The following is a 17,588-nucleotide window of genomic DNA, read 5'->3' on the forward strand; positions in this document are numbered from 1 at the left end:
TTTATGCCTAAATCATGGACCCATTTTGATCTTATCTTGGTGTATGGTGTTAAATGTGGGTCCATGCCTAATTTCTACCATACTAATTTCCAGTTTTCCCAGAAGTTTTTGTCAAATAGTGACTTCTTATCCCAAAAGTTGGGATCTTTGGGGTTGTCAAACACTAGATTGCTATAGTTATTTACTATTTTGTCCTTTGAATCTAACCTATTCCACTGATCAACTAGTCTATTTCTTAGACAATACCAAATGGTTTTGGTGACTGCTGATTTATAATATAGTTTTAGATCAGGTATAGCTAAGCCTCCTTCATTTGATTTTTTTTTTTTTTCATTAGTTCCCTTGAAATTCTTGACCTTTTGTTCTTCCAGATGAATTTTATTGTTATTTTTTTCTAGGTCATTAAGTTTCTTGGAGTCTGATTGGTATAGCATTAAATAAATACATTAGTCTAGGTAGTATTGTCATCTTTATTATATTCGCTTGGCCTATCTAAGAGCACTTAATATTTTTCCAATTATTTAAATCTGACTTTATTTGTGTGGTAAATGTTTTGTAATTTTGCTCATATAATTCCTGATTTTCCTTTGGTAGATAGATTCCCAAATATTTTATGCTATTGATAGTTATTTTGAATGGAATTTCTCTTTGTATCTCTTGCTGTTGGATTTTGTTGGTGATGTATAAAAATGCTGAGGATTTATTTTGTATCCTGAAACTTTGCTAAAGTTGTGAATAATTTCTTTTTTTTTTTTTTTTTTTTTGAGGGGTTAAGTGACTTGCCCAGGGTCACACAGCTAGGAAGTGTTAAGTGTCTGAGACCAGATTTGAACTCAGGTCCTTCTGAATTCAAGGCTGGTGCTCTATCCACTGTGCCACCTAGCTGCCCCAACTTGTGAATAATTTCTAATAGCTTTTTAGTAGAATCTCCAGGTTCTCTGGGGTTCTCTAAATATACCATCATATCATCTACAAAGAGTGATAATTTTGTTTCCTCATTACCTACTCTAATCCCTTTAATCTTTTTCTCAACTCTTACTGCCGAAGCTAGCATTTCTAATACAATATTGAATAATAATGGTGATAGTGGGCAACCTTGTTTCACTCCTGATCTTACTGGAAATGATTCCAATTTATCCCCATTATATATGATGTTTACTGACGGTTTTAAATAGATGCTTCTGACTATTTTAAGGAAAAGTCTGTTTATTCCTATACTCTCAAGTGTTTTTATTAGGAATGGATGTTGTATTTTATCAAATGCTTTTTCTGCATCTATTGAGATGATCATATGGTTTTTGTTAATTTGGTTATTGATATAGTCAATTTTGCTAATAGTTTTCCTAATATTGTAGCAGCCCTTAATTCCTGGTATAAATCCTACTTGGTCATAGTGTATTATCCTGGGGATGATTTTCTGTAATCTTTTTGCTAATATTTTATTTAAGATTTTAGCATCAATATTCATTAGAAAGATTGGTCTATAATTTTCTTTCTCTGTTTTCAACTTACCTGATTTAGGTATCAGTACCATGTCTGTGTCATAAAAGGAATTTGGTAGGACTCCTTCAATTCCTGTTTTTTTCAAATAGTTTATATAGCATTGGAGTTAATTGTTCTTTAAATGTTTGGTAGAATTCACATGTAAATCCATATGGTCCTGAGGATTTTTTCTTAGGGAGTTGATTAATAGTTTGTTCTATATCTTTTTCTAAGATGGGACTATTTAACCAATTTACTTCTTCTTCTGTTAATCTGAGCAAGCTACATTTTTGAAGGCATTCTTCCATTTCATTTAAGTTATTGAATTTATTGGCATAAAGTTCAGCAAAGTAACTCCTAATTATTGTTCTAATTTCCTCTTCATTAGTGGTGAGTTCTCCCTTTTCATTTTTAAGCCTAACAATTTTTTTAAAATCAGATTTACTAAGGCTTTATCTATTTTGTTTTTTTCATAGAAACAACTCTTAGTTTTATTAATTCAATAGTTTTTTTTTAACTTTCAATTTTATTAATCTCTCCTTTTATTTTTAGAATTTCAAGTTTAGTGTTTGGCTGGGGTTTTTAAATTTTTTTCTTTTCTAGCATTTTTAGTTTCAAGCCCAATTCATTGACCTTCTCATTCTGTATTTTATGCAAGTAGGTTTCTAGAGATATACAATTTCCCCTTATTACTGCTTTGGCTGCATCCCATACATTTTGGTATGATGTCTCATTACTGTCATTTTCTTGGGTGAAGTTATTATGTCTATGATTTGATGTTTCACCCAATCATTCTTTAGTATGAGATTATTAATTTCCAGTTATTTTTTGGTCTATTTTCCCCTGGCTTTTTATTGAATGTAATTGCCTTACTGCATTTGAATTTTTATGTCCTAATATATGGTCAATTTTTGTATAGATTCCATGAACTGCTGAGAAAAAAAGTATACTCCTTTCTGTCTCCATTTAGTTTTCTCCAAAGATCTATCATACCTAACTTTCCTAGTATTCTATTTACCTTTTTGACTTCTTTCTTATTTATTTTGTGGTTTGATTTATTTAATTCTGAGAGTTCAAGATTGTGATCTCCTACTATTATAGTTTTGCTGTCTATTTCTTCTTACAGCTCTCTTAATTTCTCTTTTAAGAATTTAGATGCTACACCACTTGGTTCATATATGTTTAATAGTGATATTGCTTCATTATCTATGCTGCCTTTTAGCAAGATATAGTGCCCTTCCTTATCTCTTTTAATTAGATCAATTTTTGCTTTTGCTTGATCTGAGATAAAGATGGCTACCCCTGCTTTTTTGACTTCACCTGAAGCATAGTAGATTCTGCTTTAGCCTTTTACCCTTACTCTGTATGTATTGCTCAGCTTCAAGTGTGTTTCCTATAAACAAAATATTGTAGGATTCTGGCTTTTAATCCAATCTGCTAACCACTTCCTCTTTATGGGGGAATTTACCCCATTCACATTTAGGGTTAATATTACTAATTCTGTATTACTTGCCATCTTGTTAACTCCTGCTTATGCTTTTCTCTTTTCTCTTTTCCTTCCCCCTTATCCCCTTACCCAGTATTAAGCTTGTAAGCACCACTTGCTTCTCTCAACTCTCCCTTTTTAGGATCCTTCCCCCTACTTTAAAGTTCCTCCCCCTTTCTTACTCCTTTTTCTCACAATTTCTGTATTCCCTTCTGCTTAGCTTACTCCTTCCCTTTTCACTTTTCCCCTCCCTCTTTTCAATGTGGTGGGAGAAGTTTCTCCATAAATCGAATATGTCTAATATTTTTCTCTTTAAGCCAATTCTGATGAGAGCAAGATACACACTATGTTCATCTCCCTCCCTTTTTTCTTTCAGATATAATAGGTTTCCTTTGCCTCTTCATGAAATGTAGTACCCCCACTTTACCCTTTTTCTGGTACAATTTCCTTTCCACCTCTAGTTTCTAGAACAAATTATACATATGTTCTTTATGTATCTTTATAATAGAAATATAGTTCCCAAGATTTCTTTTTACTTTTTTTATGTTTCTCTTGAGTCCTATATTTGGAGATCAAACTTTTTGTTTAGTTCTGTTTTTATTTTCATCAGAAATAGATGAAATTCACCTATTTCATTGAATGTCCATCTTCTTCCCTGGAAAAAATGCTCATTTTGGCTGTGTAAGTTATTCTTGGCTGCATACCAAGTTCCTTAGCCTTTTGGAGTATCAGATTCCAGGCCCTTTGATCCTTTAATGTGGATGCTGCTAGATCCTGAGTAATCATTATTGTGGCTCCTCTATATTTGAATTGTTTTTTTCTAGCAGCTTGTAATATTTTTTTCTTGGTCTGATAGTTCTGGAATTTAGCTACAATATTTCTTGGAGTTTTGATTTTAGGGTCTCTTTCAGTAGGTGATCTTTCTTTCTTTGTCTATTTTAACCTATATCATCTACATCATCTACAATATCTACAACATCTTTCTACAACATCTGGGCAGTTCTCTTTGAGAATTTCCTGGAAAATAGTGTCCAGGCACTTTTTTTCCTCATATATTTCAGGAAGTCCAATAATTTCAGGAAGAAAGATTATCTCTTCTAGATCTATTTTTCAGGTCTGTTGTTTTCCCAAGAAGGCATTTGACATTTTTCCATTATTTAATTTTTTTTTTTTTGGTTTTGCTTGACTGATTCTTGATATCTCCTTGAGTCATTTAATTCCATTTGTTCAATTCTGATTTTTAATGAATTATTTTCTTTACTCACTTTTTATTTCTTCTTCTAATTGTCTAATTGAGTTTTAAATGAGTTATTTTGTTCTATGGAATTTTTTCCCCATTTTTCCATTTTATTTTTTAGAGAGCTCTTTTTCTAATTCACTAATTCTGTTTTTCAAGGATTTGATTTCTATATCCACTTTATCTTTAAATGGGAAAAGGAAAGGGAAGCTTGGTAAGAGGGTCTGGATAAATCATCCCACTCATGAAATCACAAGTCTATTGGAATTAACCTGGCTCACCTCATTGTTGAAAAGAGCTGAGTCTGTCACAATTGATCATCATATCTTGATCCCAGTCTTGCTATTGATGTCTACAGTGTTCTTAGTGGTTCATGTAAATCTCTCAGGCATCTTTGAAATCATCCTGCTAATTGTTTCTTATCAAACAGTAATATTCCATTGCATTCATATACCATAACTTATTCAACCAAAGAATAAGCTGATGGATATCCACTCAATATTCAGTTTCTTGCCACCTCAAAAAGAGTTGCTACAAACATTTTTGCACACATGGTCTTTTTTTCTTTTCTTTTTTTTCCTGAGGCAATTGGGGTTAAGTGACTTGCCCAGGGTCACACAGCTAGGAAATGTTAAGTGTCTGAGGTCAGATTGGAACTCAGGTCCTCCTGACTTCAAGGCTAGTGCACTACATCAACTATCTGCCCCTCTTTTGTATCTTTTATAATCTCTTCAGGATACAGATGCAGTAGTAACACTGTTGGATCAAAGGATATAACCAGTTTGATAGGGGCATAGTTCCAATTTAGAAGTCTACTTTTTTACCAATGAAATCTCCATGAGGTGCTATACTCAGGCCTAGACAGTTAGTTATTCATTTGTGATCTAATGTCTTGTAGTGATTTTCACAAGAATAATACAACACATGAGCCAAGCAGTACAAGACTGAGATGGTACTCCAAACAAGGGAGAATCTTTTACCTTTGACAGTTGAGGGAGCTTGGCAAGCCAGTTAAACAGTTTTCAGACTCCAAAAACAAGGCAGCAAGTATAAAGATTGCCATGAAGATGAAAAAAAAAAAATAGCATAGCAGGCTACAACATATCCTTGATCAATGGCTCAACCTAGTGGATACCCAGTCATTGTCTAAGAGACCCTGGTGAAATAGGGAATACGGAAACCAGAGTTAGTTCCATGCCTTCCCTTGGAGGAAAAGGTTTCCCTACAAAAACAAAAAAACATACAAACAATAGCAACAACAACAACAACAAACCCCCAAACATGCTGACTATGCTTGTCTAAGATTGTTCAGGACTGAGATGCCCACAAAATGCTCCAAATATTAGTCCTCTCTGGTTTTCTGGTTTTGCCACCCAATTTGAGAGAAGCCAGAAGTTTCAGATTTCTGGGACCGTTTGCCCTGCAGGTGGATAATTTTCTAAGGGTATGTGTCTGGCATAGAGATCAGAAGCTTTGATTCTCTCCATTCATTTCCATCTCAGGGAAATGAGGCCACATCTGGAGGACTGCATCTTGAAGCATGCTCTATCCCCTGGGGGAAAGATGTTTCTGATCCCAAGAGCTAGCTCCTGAGGGACATGTGTGGACCTGAAATGATGTAGCCTTCTGCTCTCTGGGGTAGCTTGGTTCACTATGCCTGGGTGATTCAGGTACCATGAAACTGATAGAATACATGTGTGTTGTACTGTTGCAAGAAGCATTCCTTCCATCCACACCCCAGGCCAGATCAGAACTAATAGAGTCCACACAATGGTATGGTACAGAGGAAAGAACTCTGGGTTCTGAGGCAGAAGACATAGGTTCATATTGCTGGTCTATCATTCATTCTTTGTGTGACCTTGCTTTGGCAAGTTTAAACTCAGCCTCAATTTCTACATGTGTAAAGTGAGAGGGTTGGACTAGATCATCTCCAAAGTCTGTTTCAGTAATAAATACTAAATACACAATCCTTTATTTTATGGAGAAGGAAACTGAGGTCAAGACAAGGGAGACGCCTTGCTTAAAATCTCACAATGAATAAATGGGTTGGGACATGGATTCATGCTTTCCATTAGAAGAAAATGTGATTTGACCTCCAAAAAACAAAAAGATGAATGGAACATTAGCTCCCATTTCCTATGCCTGCAGAGCAAAAGATCAGAGTTTAAAATGTCAGGAATAAGCACTAACCAAATTTGGTTAGATACCAAGAAGAATTTTATAGTATAAAGTTTACTAATGGGAGCCCAGACTGGCTGGATCTCAAGGGGAATATCTGGAAGACTGTAAGAAAGGGTTTTCTTTTTTTCTTTTCTTTTTTTTTTAAACAAAGTCACTTTATTATAAAATTTTTTGACAGTATATATGCATGAGTAATTTTTTTTATAACATTATCCCTTGTAATCATTTTTACAAATTATCCCCTCCCTCCCTCTACTCCCTCCCCTAGATGACAGGCAATCCCATACATTTTACATGTGTTACAATATAACCTAGATACAATATATGTGTGTAAATCCAATTTTCTTGTTGCATGTTAAGTATTGGATTTCAAAGGTGTAAGTAACCTGGGTAGATAGACAGTAGTGCTAACAATTTACATTCACTTCCCAGTGTTCCTTCTCTGGGTGTAGTTGTTTCTGTCCATCATTGATCAACTGGAAATGAGTTGAATCTTCTTTATGTTGAAGATATCCACTTCCATCAGAATACATCTTCATACAGTATTGAAGTGTACAGCGATCTTCTGGTTCTATTCATTTCACTCAGCATCAGTTGATGTAAGTCTCTCCAAGCCTCTCTGTATTCCTCCTGCTGGTCATTTCTTATAGAGCAATAATATTCCATAACCTTCATATACCATAATTTACCCAACCATTCTCCAATTGATGGACATTCATTCATCTTCCAGTTTCTAGCCACTACAAAAAGAGCTGCCACAAACATTTTGGCACATACAGTTCCCAAGAAAGGGTTTTCTAATATTTGTAAATTACCCCTTTGGTACATAGCTCTGTACATTTGAGACTCAAACTCTATGTACTGATGGCGAGTGTACCATAGACTTTTGCTGAGTGTTTTATGTCAACTATTCATACCTTAGTAAATATTCTTTTCTGAAAACTAATTAAATTTGGTCACATAATTGATCTCGACTGATAATCATGGGGAGAACACTGGAGGCTTGTGAGCTAGAGTTCTAGAAAGACACTTCATCCTCTTATCTCTTAGATTAATCCTAGAGCTCTGTGGGTTATAAATGACTTATTAGCTGGACCTAGACAATTAGAGGTCAGAAGGGTAGTCCTAGAGAATGTGCTATAATATATTTATAGCATAGAGGAAATAACTGAACACATAGAATCTGATGAGGTCATAAAGAAGGAGAATGTATGGTTAATAAATAGACTAGATGATCAGTGGAATAGGTTAGGTTCAAAGGACAAAATAGTCATTAACTATAGCAATCTAGTGTTTGACAAACCCAAAGATCCCAACTTTTGGGATAAGAATTCATTATTTGACAAAAGCTGCTGGGAAAACTGGAAATTAGTGTGGTAGAAATTAGGCCTGGACCCACACTTAACACCATACACCAAGATAAGATCAAAATGGGTCCATGATTTAGGCATAAAGAATGAGATTATAAATAAATTAGAGGAACAGAGAATAGTCTACCTCTCAGACCTGTGAAGGAGGAAGGAATTTATGACCAAAGAAGAACTAGAGATCATTTTTGATCACAAAATAGAAAATTTTGATTACATCAAATTGAAAAGCTTTTGTACAAACAAAACTAATGCAAAAGAGATTAGAAGGGAAGTAACAAACTGGGAAAACATTTTTACAATCAAAGGTTCTGACAAAGGCCTCATCTCCAAAATATATAGAGAACTGACTCTAATTTATAAAAAATCAAGCCATTCTCCAATTGATAAATGGTCAAAGGATATGAACAATTTTCAGATGATGAAATTGAAACAATTTCCACTCATATGAGTGTTCCAAATCACTATTGATCAGAGAAATGCAAATTAAGACAACTCTGAGATACCACTATACACCTGTCAGATTGGTTAAGATGACAGGAAAACATAATGATGAATGTTGGAGGGGATGTGGGAAAATTGGGACACTGATACATTGTTGATGGAGTTGTGAAAGAATCCAACCATTCTGGAGAGCAATCTGGAATTATGCCCAAAAAGTTATCAAAATGTGCATACCCTTTGATCCAGCAGTGTTACTACTGGGCTTATATCTCAAAGAGATACTAAGGAAGGAAAAGGGACCTGTATGTGTCAAAATGTTTGTGGCAGCCCTTTTTGTAGTGATTAGAAACTGAAAATGAATGGATGTCCATCAATTGGAGAATGGTTGGGTAAATTATGGTATATGAATATTATGGAATATTATTGTTGTGTAAGGAATGACCAGCAGGATGAATACAAAGAGATTTGGAGAGACTTACATGAACTGATGTTGAGTGAAATGAGCAGAACCACGAGATGATTATACACTTCAACAACAGTACTGTATGGGGATGTATTCTGATGGAAGTAGATATCTTCAACAAAGAGAAGATCTAATTCAGATTCAATTGATCAATGATGGACAGAATCAGCTACACCCAGAGAAGGAACACTGGGAAATGAGTGTAAACTGTTTGCATTTTTGTTTTTCTTCCCAGGTTATTTTTACCTTCTGAATCCTATTCTTCCTGTGCAACAAAAAAATTCGGTTCTGCACACATATATTGTATCTAGATATACTATAACATATTTAACATGTATGGGAATGCTTGCCATGTAGGGGAGGGAGTGGAGGGAAGGAGGGGGAAATTCGGAACAGAAGGGAGTGCAAGGGATAATGTAAAAAATTACCCATGCATATGTACGTCAAAAAATGTTATAATTATAAAATTAATAAAAAATAGAGGAAAAAAAGAAGGAGAATATAGAGGGATAAGAGAAGATTCAGGCCAGAGCCTGATAATATGCCCATATTTTGGGAGGAATCCATGAAAGTCCAGAAAGGAGCAGAAGGTGGTCAGCAATGTCAAATACTACAAAGAGCTTAGGAAGAATGGGTAACTAAAATAACTTTGCTACTTCATAGAACCATATTCAATTTACCCTCTTTTTCTTCTTTTCTGTTTGCCCTTCTCTGAAATAAGGATACCTTGTAGAAGAGATGGAAAAGTAAGCTCTCTTACATTAACAGAGTTAATAGTTTAGCTTATGAGACATGACTCAAACTTGAGAGAAAGCAATACATATTTATTGATTTTGCCTACAGGCATAGTAGAAATTCATAACTGAAAAAAATTGTAGATGCTGATTGTCGATTATAATAGGGAAAGCTACTTCTGGGAAGTAGCTTTGAAGAACAAGTAGTATTTATAAGGGAGCAGAAAGAATGTTCCCTATACTAGAAGTCAAGTTATGGCTCTGCTACTTAGTAGTTATGTGATCTTGATCAAAGCCACTTAATAATGATGTTTAGGGTGGTGTTTTAGGACTATAGCATCTTCTGAGGAGCTGGCTTTATTCGGAGAAAGCCATGCTATTGGAGGCTCACCATGACACCAGAACTTTCTTACTTTCTTGGATGTTGGAAAGAAATGTGGCACTCATAAGTCAATAAAATTTAGCAAGAGGTTTGCTTTCCTCTACCACAGCACTTAACACCTCTGTTCTAGACCTTCTTATCTCCATATGGAAATGCATCTGATAGCTTACATGGACTTCAGAAATCCACTGTGTCCAAGGAATCTAGACTCCATGTGGCTGATACATTTCATGCCTTTAGATGACCCAGAAACTGAATCAGGAAAAGCAGGATCTTCATTTAGTTCAAAACTTTCTGTATTATGGGAGGGAGAAAAAAGTTGCATCAAGAAAATCCTGTCTTATATGTGCTCTGGCTTACTCCTCAATTCCCGTTATATTAATAATAACTAACATTTTAAAGTGCTTTACACTTTACAAAGTGCTTCCCTTTGCAAATATCTTATCTGATTCTCCAAAGAACCCTGTGAAGTGAAGAAACTGAGACTTTGGGACAAGAAAACAAGTTGTCCAATATCATATTGATAATATGTGGCAGAGTCAGGTTTCCAGCTCAAGTGTTCTGGGTCTAAATCCAGTTCTTTTTCCTTCACTAATTCCAATATTTGATTCTCATGAATGTTTATTATAAAATATTTTAAACATCACAATGGGACTGTATAATTAAATTCATAAAAATCTGCATAAGACATTTTGAGAAATTTTAAGACAAGAAACAATTCAATAAGTTAACATCTATTTTTAAATTAATAAACATATGACAGTATGATAAAGATGAAAAAATAATTTCTAAAGTTTCCTTAAAAGGTAATTTGATTAATTTTCTAAATTATACACATACACATAGTTTTTGTATGATTATTCTATAAGTAGAGTCTCTAGGGCATGGCTACTATGTTCTGGCTCTCTCTCTCTCCCTTTCTCTCTCTTTCTCTTTCTCTCTCTTTTGGTGTGTGAGGCAATTGGAATTAAGTGACTTGCCCAGTGTCACACAGTTAGAAAATGTTAAATGTCTGAGGTCAGATTTGAACTCAAGTCCTCCTGACTCCAGGCTGATACCATCTAATTACCCTCTGAGAATTGTCTTTCTAAAGACAGTAGTCTTTCTAAAGCTAAATAGCACATGAGTCCCTACCATTGTGCTTTGGTCCATGAATGTCAATTTAATCAATTAGCTTTTAGAAAAGGTATTTACTAATGAGGCATAGTAAAAATAATTGCTACAAAATACCTTCCAAAAGGTCATGGCATACTCTTCTCCTAATACATAAAAAGACCAGGGTAAAGGGGGCTCAAATTTAGAAAACATATAAAGCATATGGGTAATTCACAGTTCCTGATTGCTGGAAGTCCTTTTCCCTCCATCATGGGATGTACAAGAAGTTCCCTTCAATGAAATTTCTCTTTCCAGCTTTTCCTGATAGATTTTGTTGGCAATGTGCAGAAATGCTCTTGACTTATGTAGGCTTATTTTATATACTCCAACTTTTCTGAAGTTGCTAATTTTTTTCAGTTAGTTTTTTTGTTTTTATTATAGTTCTCTAAATCATCTATCTAAATCCATCGTCTGCAAAAATATTTCTGATTTTGCTTCTTCTATAGCCTCGTTAATTCCTTCAATTTCTTTTTCTGGTCTTATTGATATAGCTAGCATTTCTAACATCAAATTAAATAACAGTGATGATAGTGGAAATCCTTGTTTTACCCCAATATGGTTATCTTCATTACTTACAATAAAACTTATGGTTTTAGATAGATATTATTGTCATAATAAGGAAATATCTCTTTATTCCTATGCTTGTTTTAAAAAAATAAATGTTGTACCTTCTTAATTTTTTTTCTCTACTTGTTGATAAATCCATATAATTTTTGTTCTTATCATTTCTTTGATCAATTATGTTTGTAGTTTTTCTAATAATAAAATAGTCCTGCATTCCTGGTTATAGTATGTAATCTTTGTGATATGTGCTATAAAGTTCATTGGGGTATTGGTTTATTTGTATTTTTTCTCCTGTTTTCACTCTCTCTGATTTAGATGTCAAAATTATGTTTATATCATAGAAGTAATTTGATAGCATCCTTTATTTTCCTATTATTTTCACAAAAACTTTAATGTTGGAATTAATTACCTTTGAACATTTAATAGAATTTGCTTGCAAAACAATCAAATGTCAGGATTTTTTGTTTGTTTGTTTGAGAGTTCATTTGCAACTTTCAGCAATTTCTTTTTCTGAGATTGGATATTCATCCATTTCCTTTAAATTGCCTTTTAGATTATTGGCATGTAATTGGGAAAAATTGTTTCTGATATTTTCTTTTATGCTTTCTTTATTTGTTGTGATTTCACAACATTTTTGATACTGGTAATTTGATTTTCTTTTTTAAAAATCAAGTTAGCTAGTAGTACATTATTTTTTTCCCTTCAAAAATGAGCTCCTAGGGGAGCTGAAGCCAAGGTGGTAGAGTAAAGGCAGGAAAATGAGCTCCTTGTTTTATTAAGTGAATGTTTTAAATTTCAATTAGGTTAATTTCTCCTTTGATTTTTATAATTTCTAGTTTAGATTTTAATTGTAGTTCTTTGTTTTTATCCATTTTAAAATTACTCTTTCTTGTATAAATGTCTAGAAATGTAAATTTTCTTTAAATATTGCTTTGGCTAACTGCAGCCTAAAATTTTTAATATGCTGTCAAATTGCTATCATTATTTTTTCTTTTTTTCTCAATAGTATTTAATTTTTCCAAATACATGTAAAGATCACTTTCAAAATTAATTTTTGTAAGACTTTGTGTTCCAAACTTTTCTTTCTCCTTCCCTTCCTTGCCTCCCCCTTCCCCAACAAAGCAAACAGTTCAATATAGGTTAAACATGACAGTCCTTTTAAACATATTTCCACATTTGTCATGTTGTACAAGAAAAATCAGAACAAAAGGGGAAAAACAATGAGAAAGAAAAAGGAAGTAAATAAACAAAAAAGGTAACAGCACTGTGCTTCAATTTATATTCAGCCTCCATAGTTCTTTCTCTGGATGTAGATGGTACTTTTAATCTCAAGTCTATTGGAATTGTCTTGAATCATTATTTTGCTGAGAAGAGCCAACTCTATTTCAGTTGAACATCACAAAATCTTGCTTTGTACGGTATTCTCTTGGTTCTGCTCACTTCACCCATCATCAATTCATGTAAATCTCTCCAGGGTTTTCTGAAATTAATCTGCTCATCATTTCTTATAGAACAACAATTTTCCATTACATTCATATACCATAACTTATTAAGCCATTCCCCAACTCTTGGGCTTCTATTCCTCCCAGAATTATTTATTTACTTAGGGATTATAGTTGTTTATTTGTTTTTTGTCTAGGTAAAAGAGGAGATTTTTTGGCTTAATTGCTACCTAGCTTTAATCACTGAATGGGTGTGGCCTTAGACAACTAAGACCTGTTGAAAGACCTTAGCTTGAAAACGCCAAGATCTCCTATTTCATCCAGGGCCAGCCATCTCTAGACATCTGGATTTATAGCTTGCTACTATGGCTCTGGAAGGAAAAGTGAAGTAGGTGACCTTGCACAGCTTTTCCTCACTTAAATTCAGTTCACATATCATGTGCATATCATAGCATCAGCTCCCTAATGTCATGGTCGTCTCCAAGAACAAAGGACAAATAACAACAAACCCAGTAGAAACACAGTGGATCAAAAGGTATATACTCAGTTTTACAGTCCTAAGGGCTTAGTTCTAAATTGCTCTCCAGAATGGTTGGATCATTTCACATTCTAACAACAATGCTTTAGCATCTCAGTTTCTCCACATCCCTTCCAAAATTTACTATTATCTTTTCCTGTCATCTCAGCCAATCTGAGAGATGTGAGATGGTACATCAGAGTTATCTTAATTTGCATTTCTCTAATCAATAGTGATTTGGAGCATTTTTATGAGTATAAATAGCTTTAATTTCTTTATCTGAAAATTGCCTTCATATCCTTTGGCTATTATTATTTTTAATGAAATTATGATCTTCACTTTGATCCACTCATTCTTTATTAAGTTATTTAGTCTCTAACTCTTAATCTTTTCTTTTGTAGTACTTTGTTGAATATATTTTTATTGCATTGAGGTCTATAAATGTTTAATATATTTGCCTATATTTCTTTGTGAGATTTTTACAACCTAATTCATGGTCGATTTTTGTAAAATCTCCATAAATATGTATACTTTTTTATCCTTATTCAATAATGTGCAGAAGACTAAAATTCTATTTAAAAATCTTTTAACTTCTTTTTTTGTTTTGTTTTGTTACATTCATCTAGATGTGAAAGGGATAAATTGAGATTTCCTATTAATATAGTTTTACTGTTTCCCCCTCTAACTTATTTAATTCATAGTTGTATATTTAGTAAGTTTCTGAGGATGTATTTGAATTCAGGTTTTCCTGACATTAGGTCTAATGTTCCATCTACTGCACCAGCTAGCAATTGACAGACAGTCTTTTGATTTTGTTTTAATATTTCCTTTTGTCGTAGAATCATTATCTTTATTTTGGTCAATTCTAATTTTTCGTGGTAGGAATTTGTATTTCTTGTTCCACGCTGTTATTTCACTTTCTAATTCTTTCTTTCACTGTTCTCATTTCTTTTCCCATGATCACTGCCCTTCTGGTCTGAGCTCTGTAAATTCTTAATCTCCATTTGGATGTGAGTAAATATACCTAATGGGCTTGCCCCTGGTTGGAGTTCAGATTGACTGCTGCTGAATTTATCCACTATCAGCTATCTGAAAAGCTCTTCCAAGTCAGAGTAACAGATCTTCATGCTCTATTTTAATCTGATTTAAATTGGGCTGGAAGCTGGAATTGAGTCTCTGCCCTGCTCCTTAGGTCTTAGTAACATGTCATCTGCTTGCTTCTGAATGTGCTTCTTATTCAGCAGTCATCCCAAAGCCCATGACTATTCCCTGTCCTGGAATGCCACTCTTAGGTTCTCTCCTCACTACACCCTGGATGTGTGATTGGTTAGTATGAAACAGAGTGCCTGTTAGCACCTGTTCCTTTATCCTGCAAAAGTTGGGACTCTGTGTGGGTCTCTGATCTCTTCTTGCCCTGGTATAATGGCTAAACCCTAATTTAATCCCTGTAGCAAGCTATAAAGTGCTTGTAGTGTCCTCCTGGCTAGAGCCCATCTCTACTGTCTCTCTTTTTGTTTCCTTATTCCAATCTGGGCTGGAAAAATTACTTTCTTTAATGTTTTTCCTTAGATTTCCACCCCCCCAAAAAAAAAAAAAAGTTTTCCTGCAGGGCAGGTAGGTGGCGCAGTGGATAGAGCACCAGCCCTGAATTCAGGAGGACCCGAGTTCAAATCTGATCTCAAACATTTAACACTTCCTAGCTGTGTGACCCTGGGCAAGTCACTTAACCCCAGCCTCAGGGAAAAAAAAAAAAAAAAGATTTCCCAAACATGATTTTGGTACATTTTCTAGATCTTTATTAAGTAATTGTGGTGAGGAACTGGGCTGTACTACTTCCTGCTGCTCTGGCATCCCATCCTCTGTACCCATCTTGTTTCAGAAGTTGGGAAAGTATTTGCTATATTGATTTTTTTGCCACTCTGAAACTTTTGAAACAGAGTAATAGTTCTTAAAAGTATCAACATGTCAATGATTATGGCAGTCATATACTTGAGGAATAACATCATAAAATTTGCCCACAGTATTTCTTCAAGTTCCTGAATTGTTAAGCTCACTGAAGGCTCAGTAATCTCTGTCACATTAATACACTAACCACTTTTTCCAAGTCTAGTGAAAATGGCATTGTATCTATTCCAAAGAGAACCTTAAAGTCTCTCCCTCTTCCCTAAGACTTTTCTATATAATCTCTTAACCAATTTTTAATTTCTTTGCAATCTTGATAGAAACACAACTCTGGGTTACTAGCAGTAATACTGATATTAACTGGCCTCATTAGGGTGCAGAGTTGGCCCTCCTAATGGAAATCAAGCTCTAGCAGGTCCTGCCAAGATGGAAAGCCTTTCAGGGTAGGCCAGCACTAGTCTGTATGTCTGCTTTTGAGGACTATCCTAATTCAAAATTTTAAACCCAGAGGTTTGGCCATTGGTGAGGAATTCTTCAGTTAAAGATACTCATGAAATTTTTGACAGGGAGAGCTTTCTATCTCTATCAATAGAAGAGAAATTTATCCAATAAAATGACAGATCCTTGAAATATTGATATTTAACACCTGAATGAAATTTGCACAACCACTCATGGAAAAGTAGAGGGAAGGTCACCCTGAATTTTGTATTTCCTGGAGGTTGTCTGAGCATAGAGTTCTTTTGCATGAAAGAGAGTCTTCTGGAAGATAGTCACATAACATAAATATGGAGGAAATCAGACCTTTCCTGGTTAACAAGCCCCTTTCTCTCTCTCTCTCTCTCTCTCTTTTTTTTAAAATAGTTTTTATTTACCGATATATGCATGGGTAATTTTACAACATTGACAACTACCAAACCTTTTGTTCCAATTTTTCCCCCCCTTCCCTCCCCCAGATAGATGGCAGGTCGACCAATACATGTTAAATATGTTAGAGTATAAATTAAATACATGTATACATGTAATAAATTAAATACATGTATACATAAATTGTATACATGACCAAACAGTTGTTTTGACAAGCCCCTTTCTCATATGCAGCTTCTGGCCTGGTTCTTTTGTGCATCATTTGCTTGATAATCTATTTCTACTTGTCAGAAGTTTAACTAAAACAGAAGCAACCATACTGAATACAGCTTTGGGGGTATATGCAAAGCTATATGGGGTTCCACTCACCCAATCATTTTGTTCAACTCTTCTCTCTAATTCTCCTGGCTGTAATCATGAAAGTCCTCAAATTTCTCAAGAATAAGAGTTGTGCTTTAGTTGTTGTTGTTGTTGTTGTTGTTTTTTTCCATTACACATAGTGCACCCTCAATAAATGTGGATGTACTAGAAATGTGAAGTTTTTATGTCAGAGTTTTTGGGGGAGGGAGACTGTGACAGTTGGGTGGAAAGAAAGCCATTTCCCCCTGTTTGAATTATATATTAGTAAATAGCAAAATGTCAGTATCTTTCTTATGAATGGCATGAATGACTAAATGAATGGGTGAATGAACAAATGAACAAAAATCGATTATAAATTGTTTGCTATATAGCAAACAAACTGCTAAGCACTAGGGATACAAATAGGGAAGTGCCTTCCCACAAAAAGCTTACATTCCAAAATGGGGAGACAACAGGTGTATTTGGCCTGGGAAGTCACAGGGAGCAATGACTGCAATGACTGAACAGTGGGAATTTGGATGGGGAAAGACTGGATCTCACTTCATTAGCCTTGAGAAAAGAGGAGCTCCCAGTCAATTCATTCTGCTTTCAGCTTGATCCCTGAAGCCATTACTGAAGGGGAGTATATTCTTGTAAATGGACATTCCAGCACTCCCACCATCACAACCACTAACTGTAGTATCATAACTACAAGACCCCAGGGAGTAATAATATCATTCTGACCACTCCTAGAAGGTTGACTAGGTCCACAAACAATTATAGACTAATAATTGTTGGTTCAGCTGCATTGTCATTTCCAAAAAGTCATTTGAAATCAAATAATGCACATAAACATAACCCTTTTAAAGCTGGGAAGAGTCTTTTTCAGTATTATTTCCTCTCCTACATCCCACCCTCTCCCCAGTAGTCTTACTGGCCCCCAGCAAGTGGTTGATGATGACCATCAGTATTTAAGTTATTCAATTTCAACATGGGTGGAACATAACTAATTCTTCTGAATATGTCCAT

This window comes from Sminthopsis crassicaudata, chromosome 2 (genome assembly GCF_048593235.1).
Source record: "Sminthopsis crassicaudata isolate SCR6 chromosome 2, ASM4859323v1, whole genome shotgun sequence".
Lineage (NCBI taxonomy): Eukaryota > Metazoa > Chordata > Mammalia > Dasyuromorphia > Dasyuridae > Sminthopsis > Sminthopsis crassicaudata.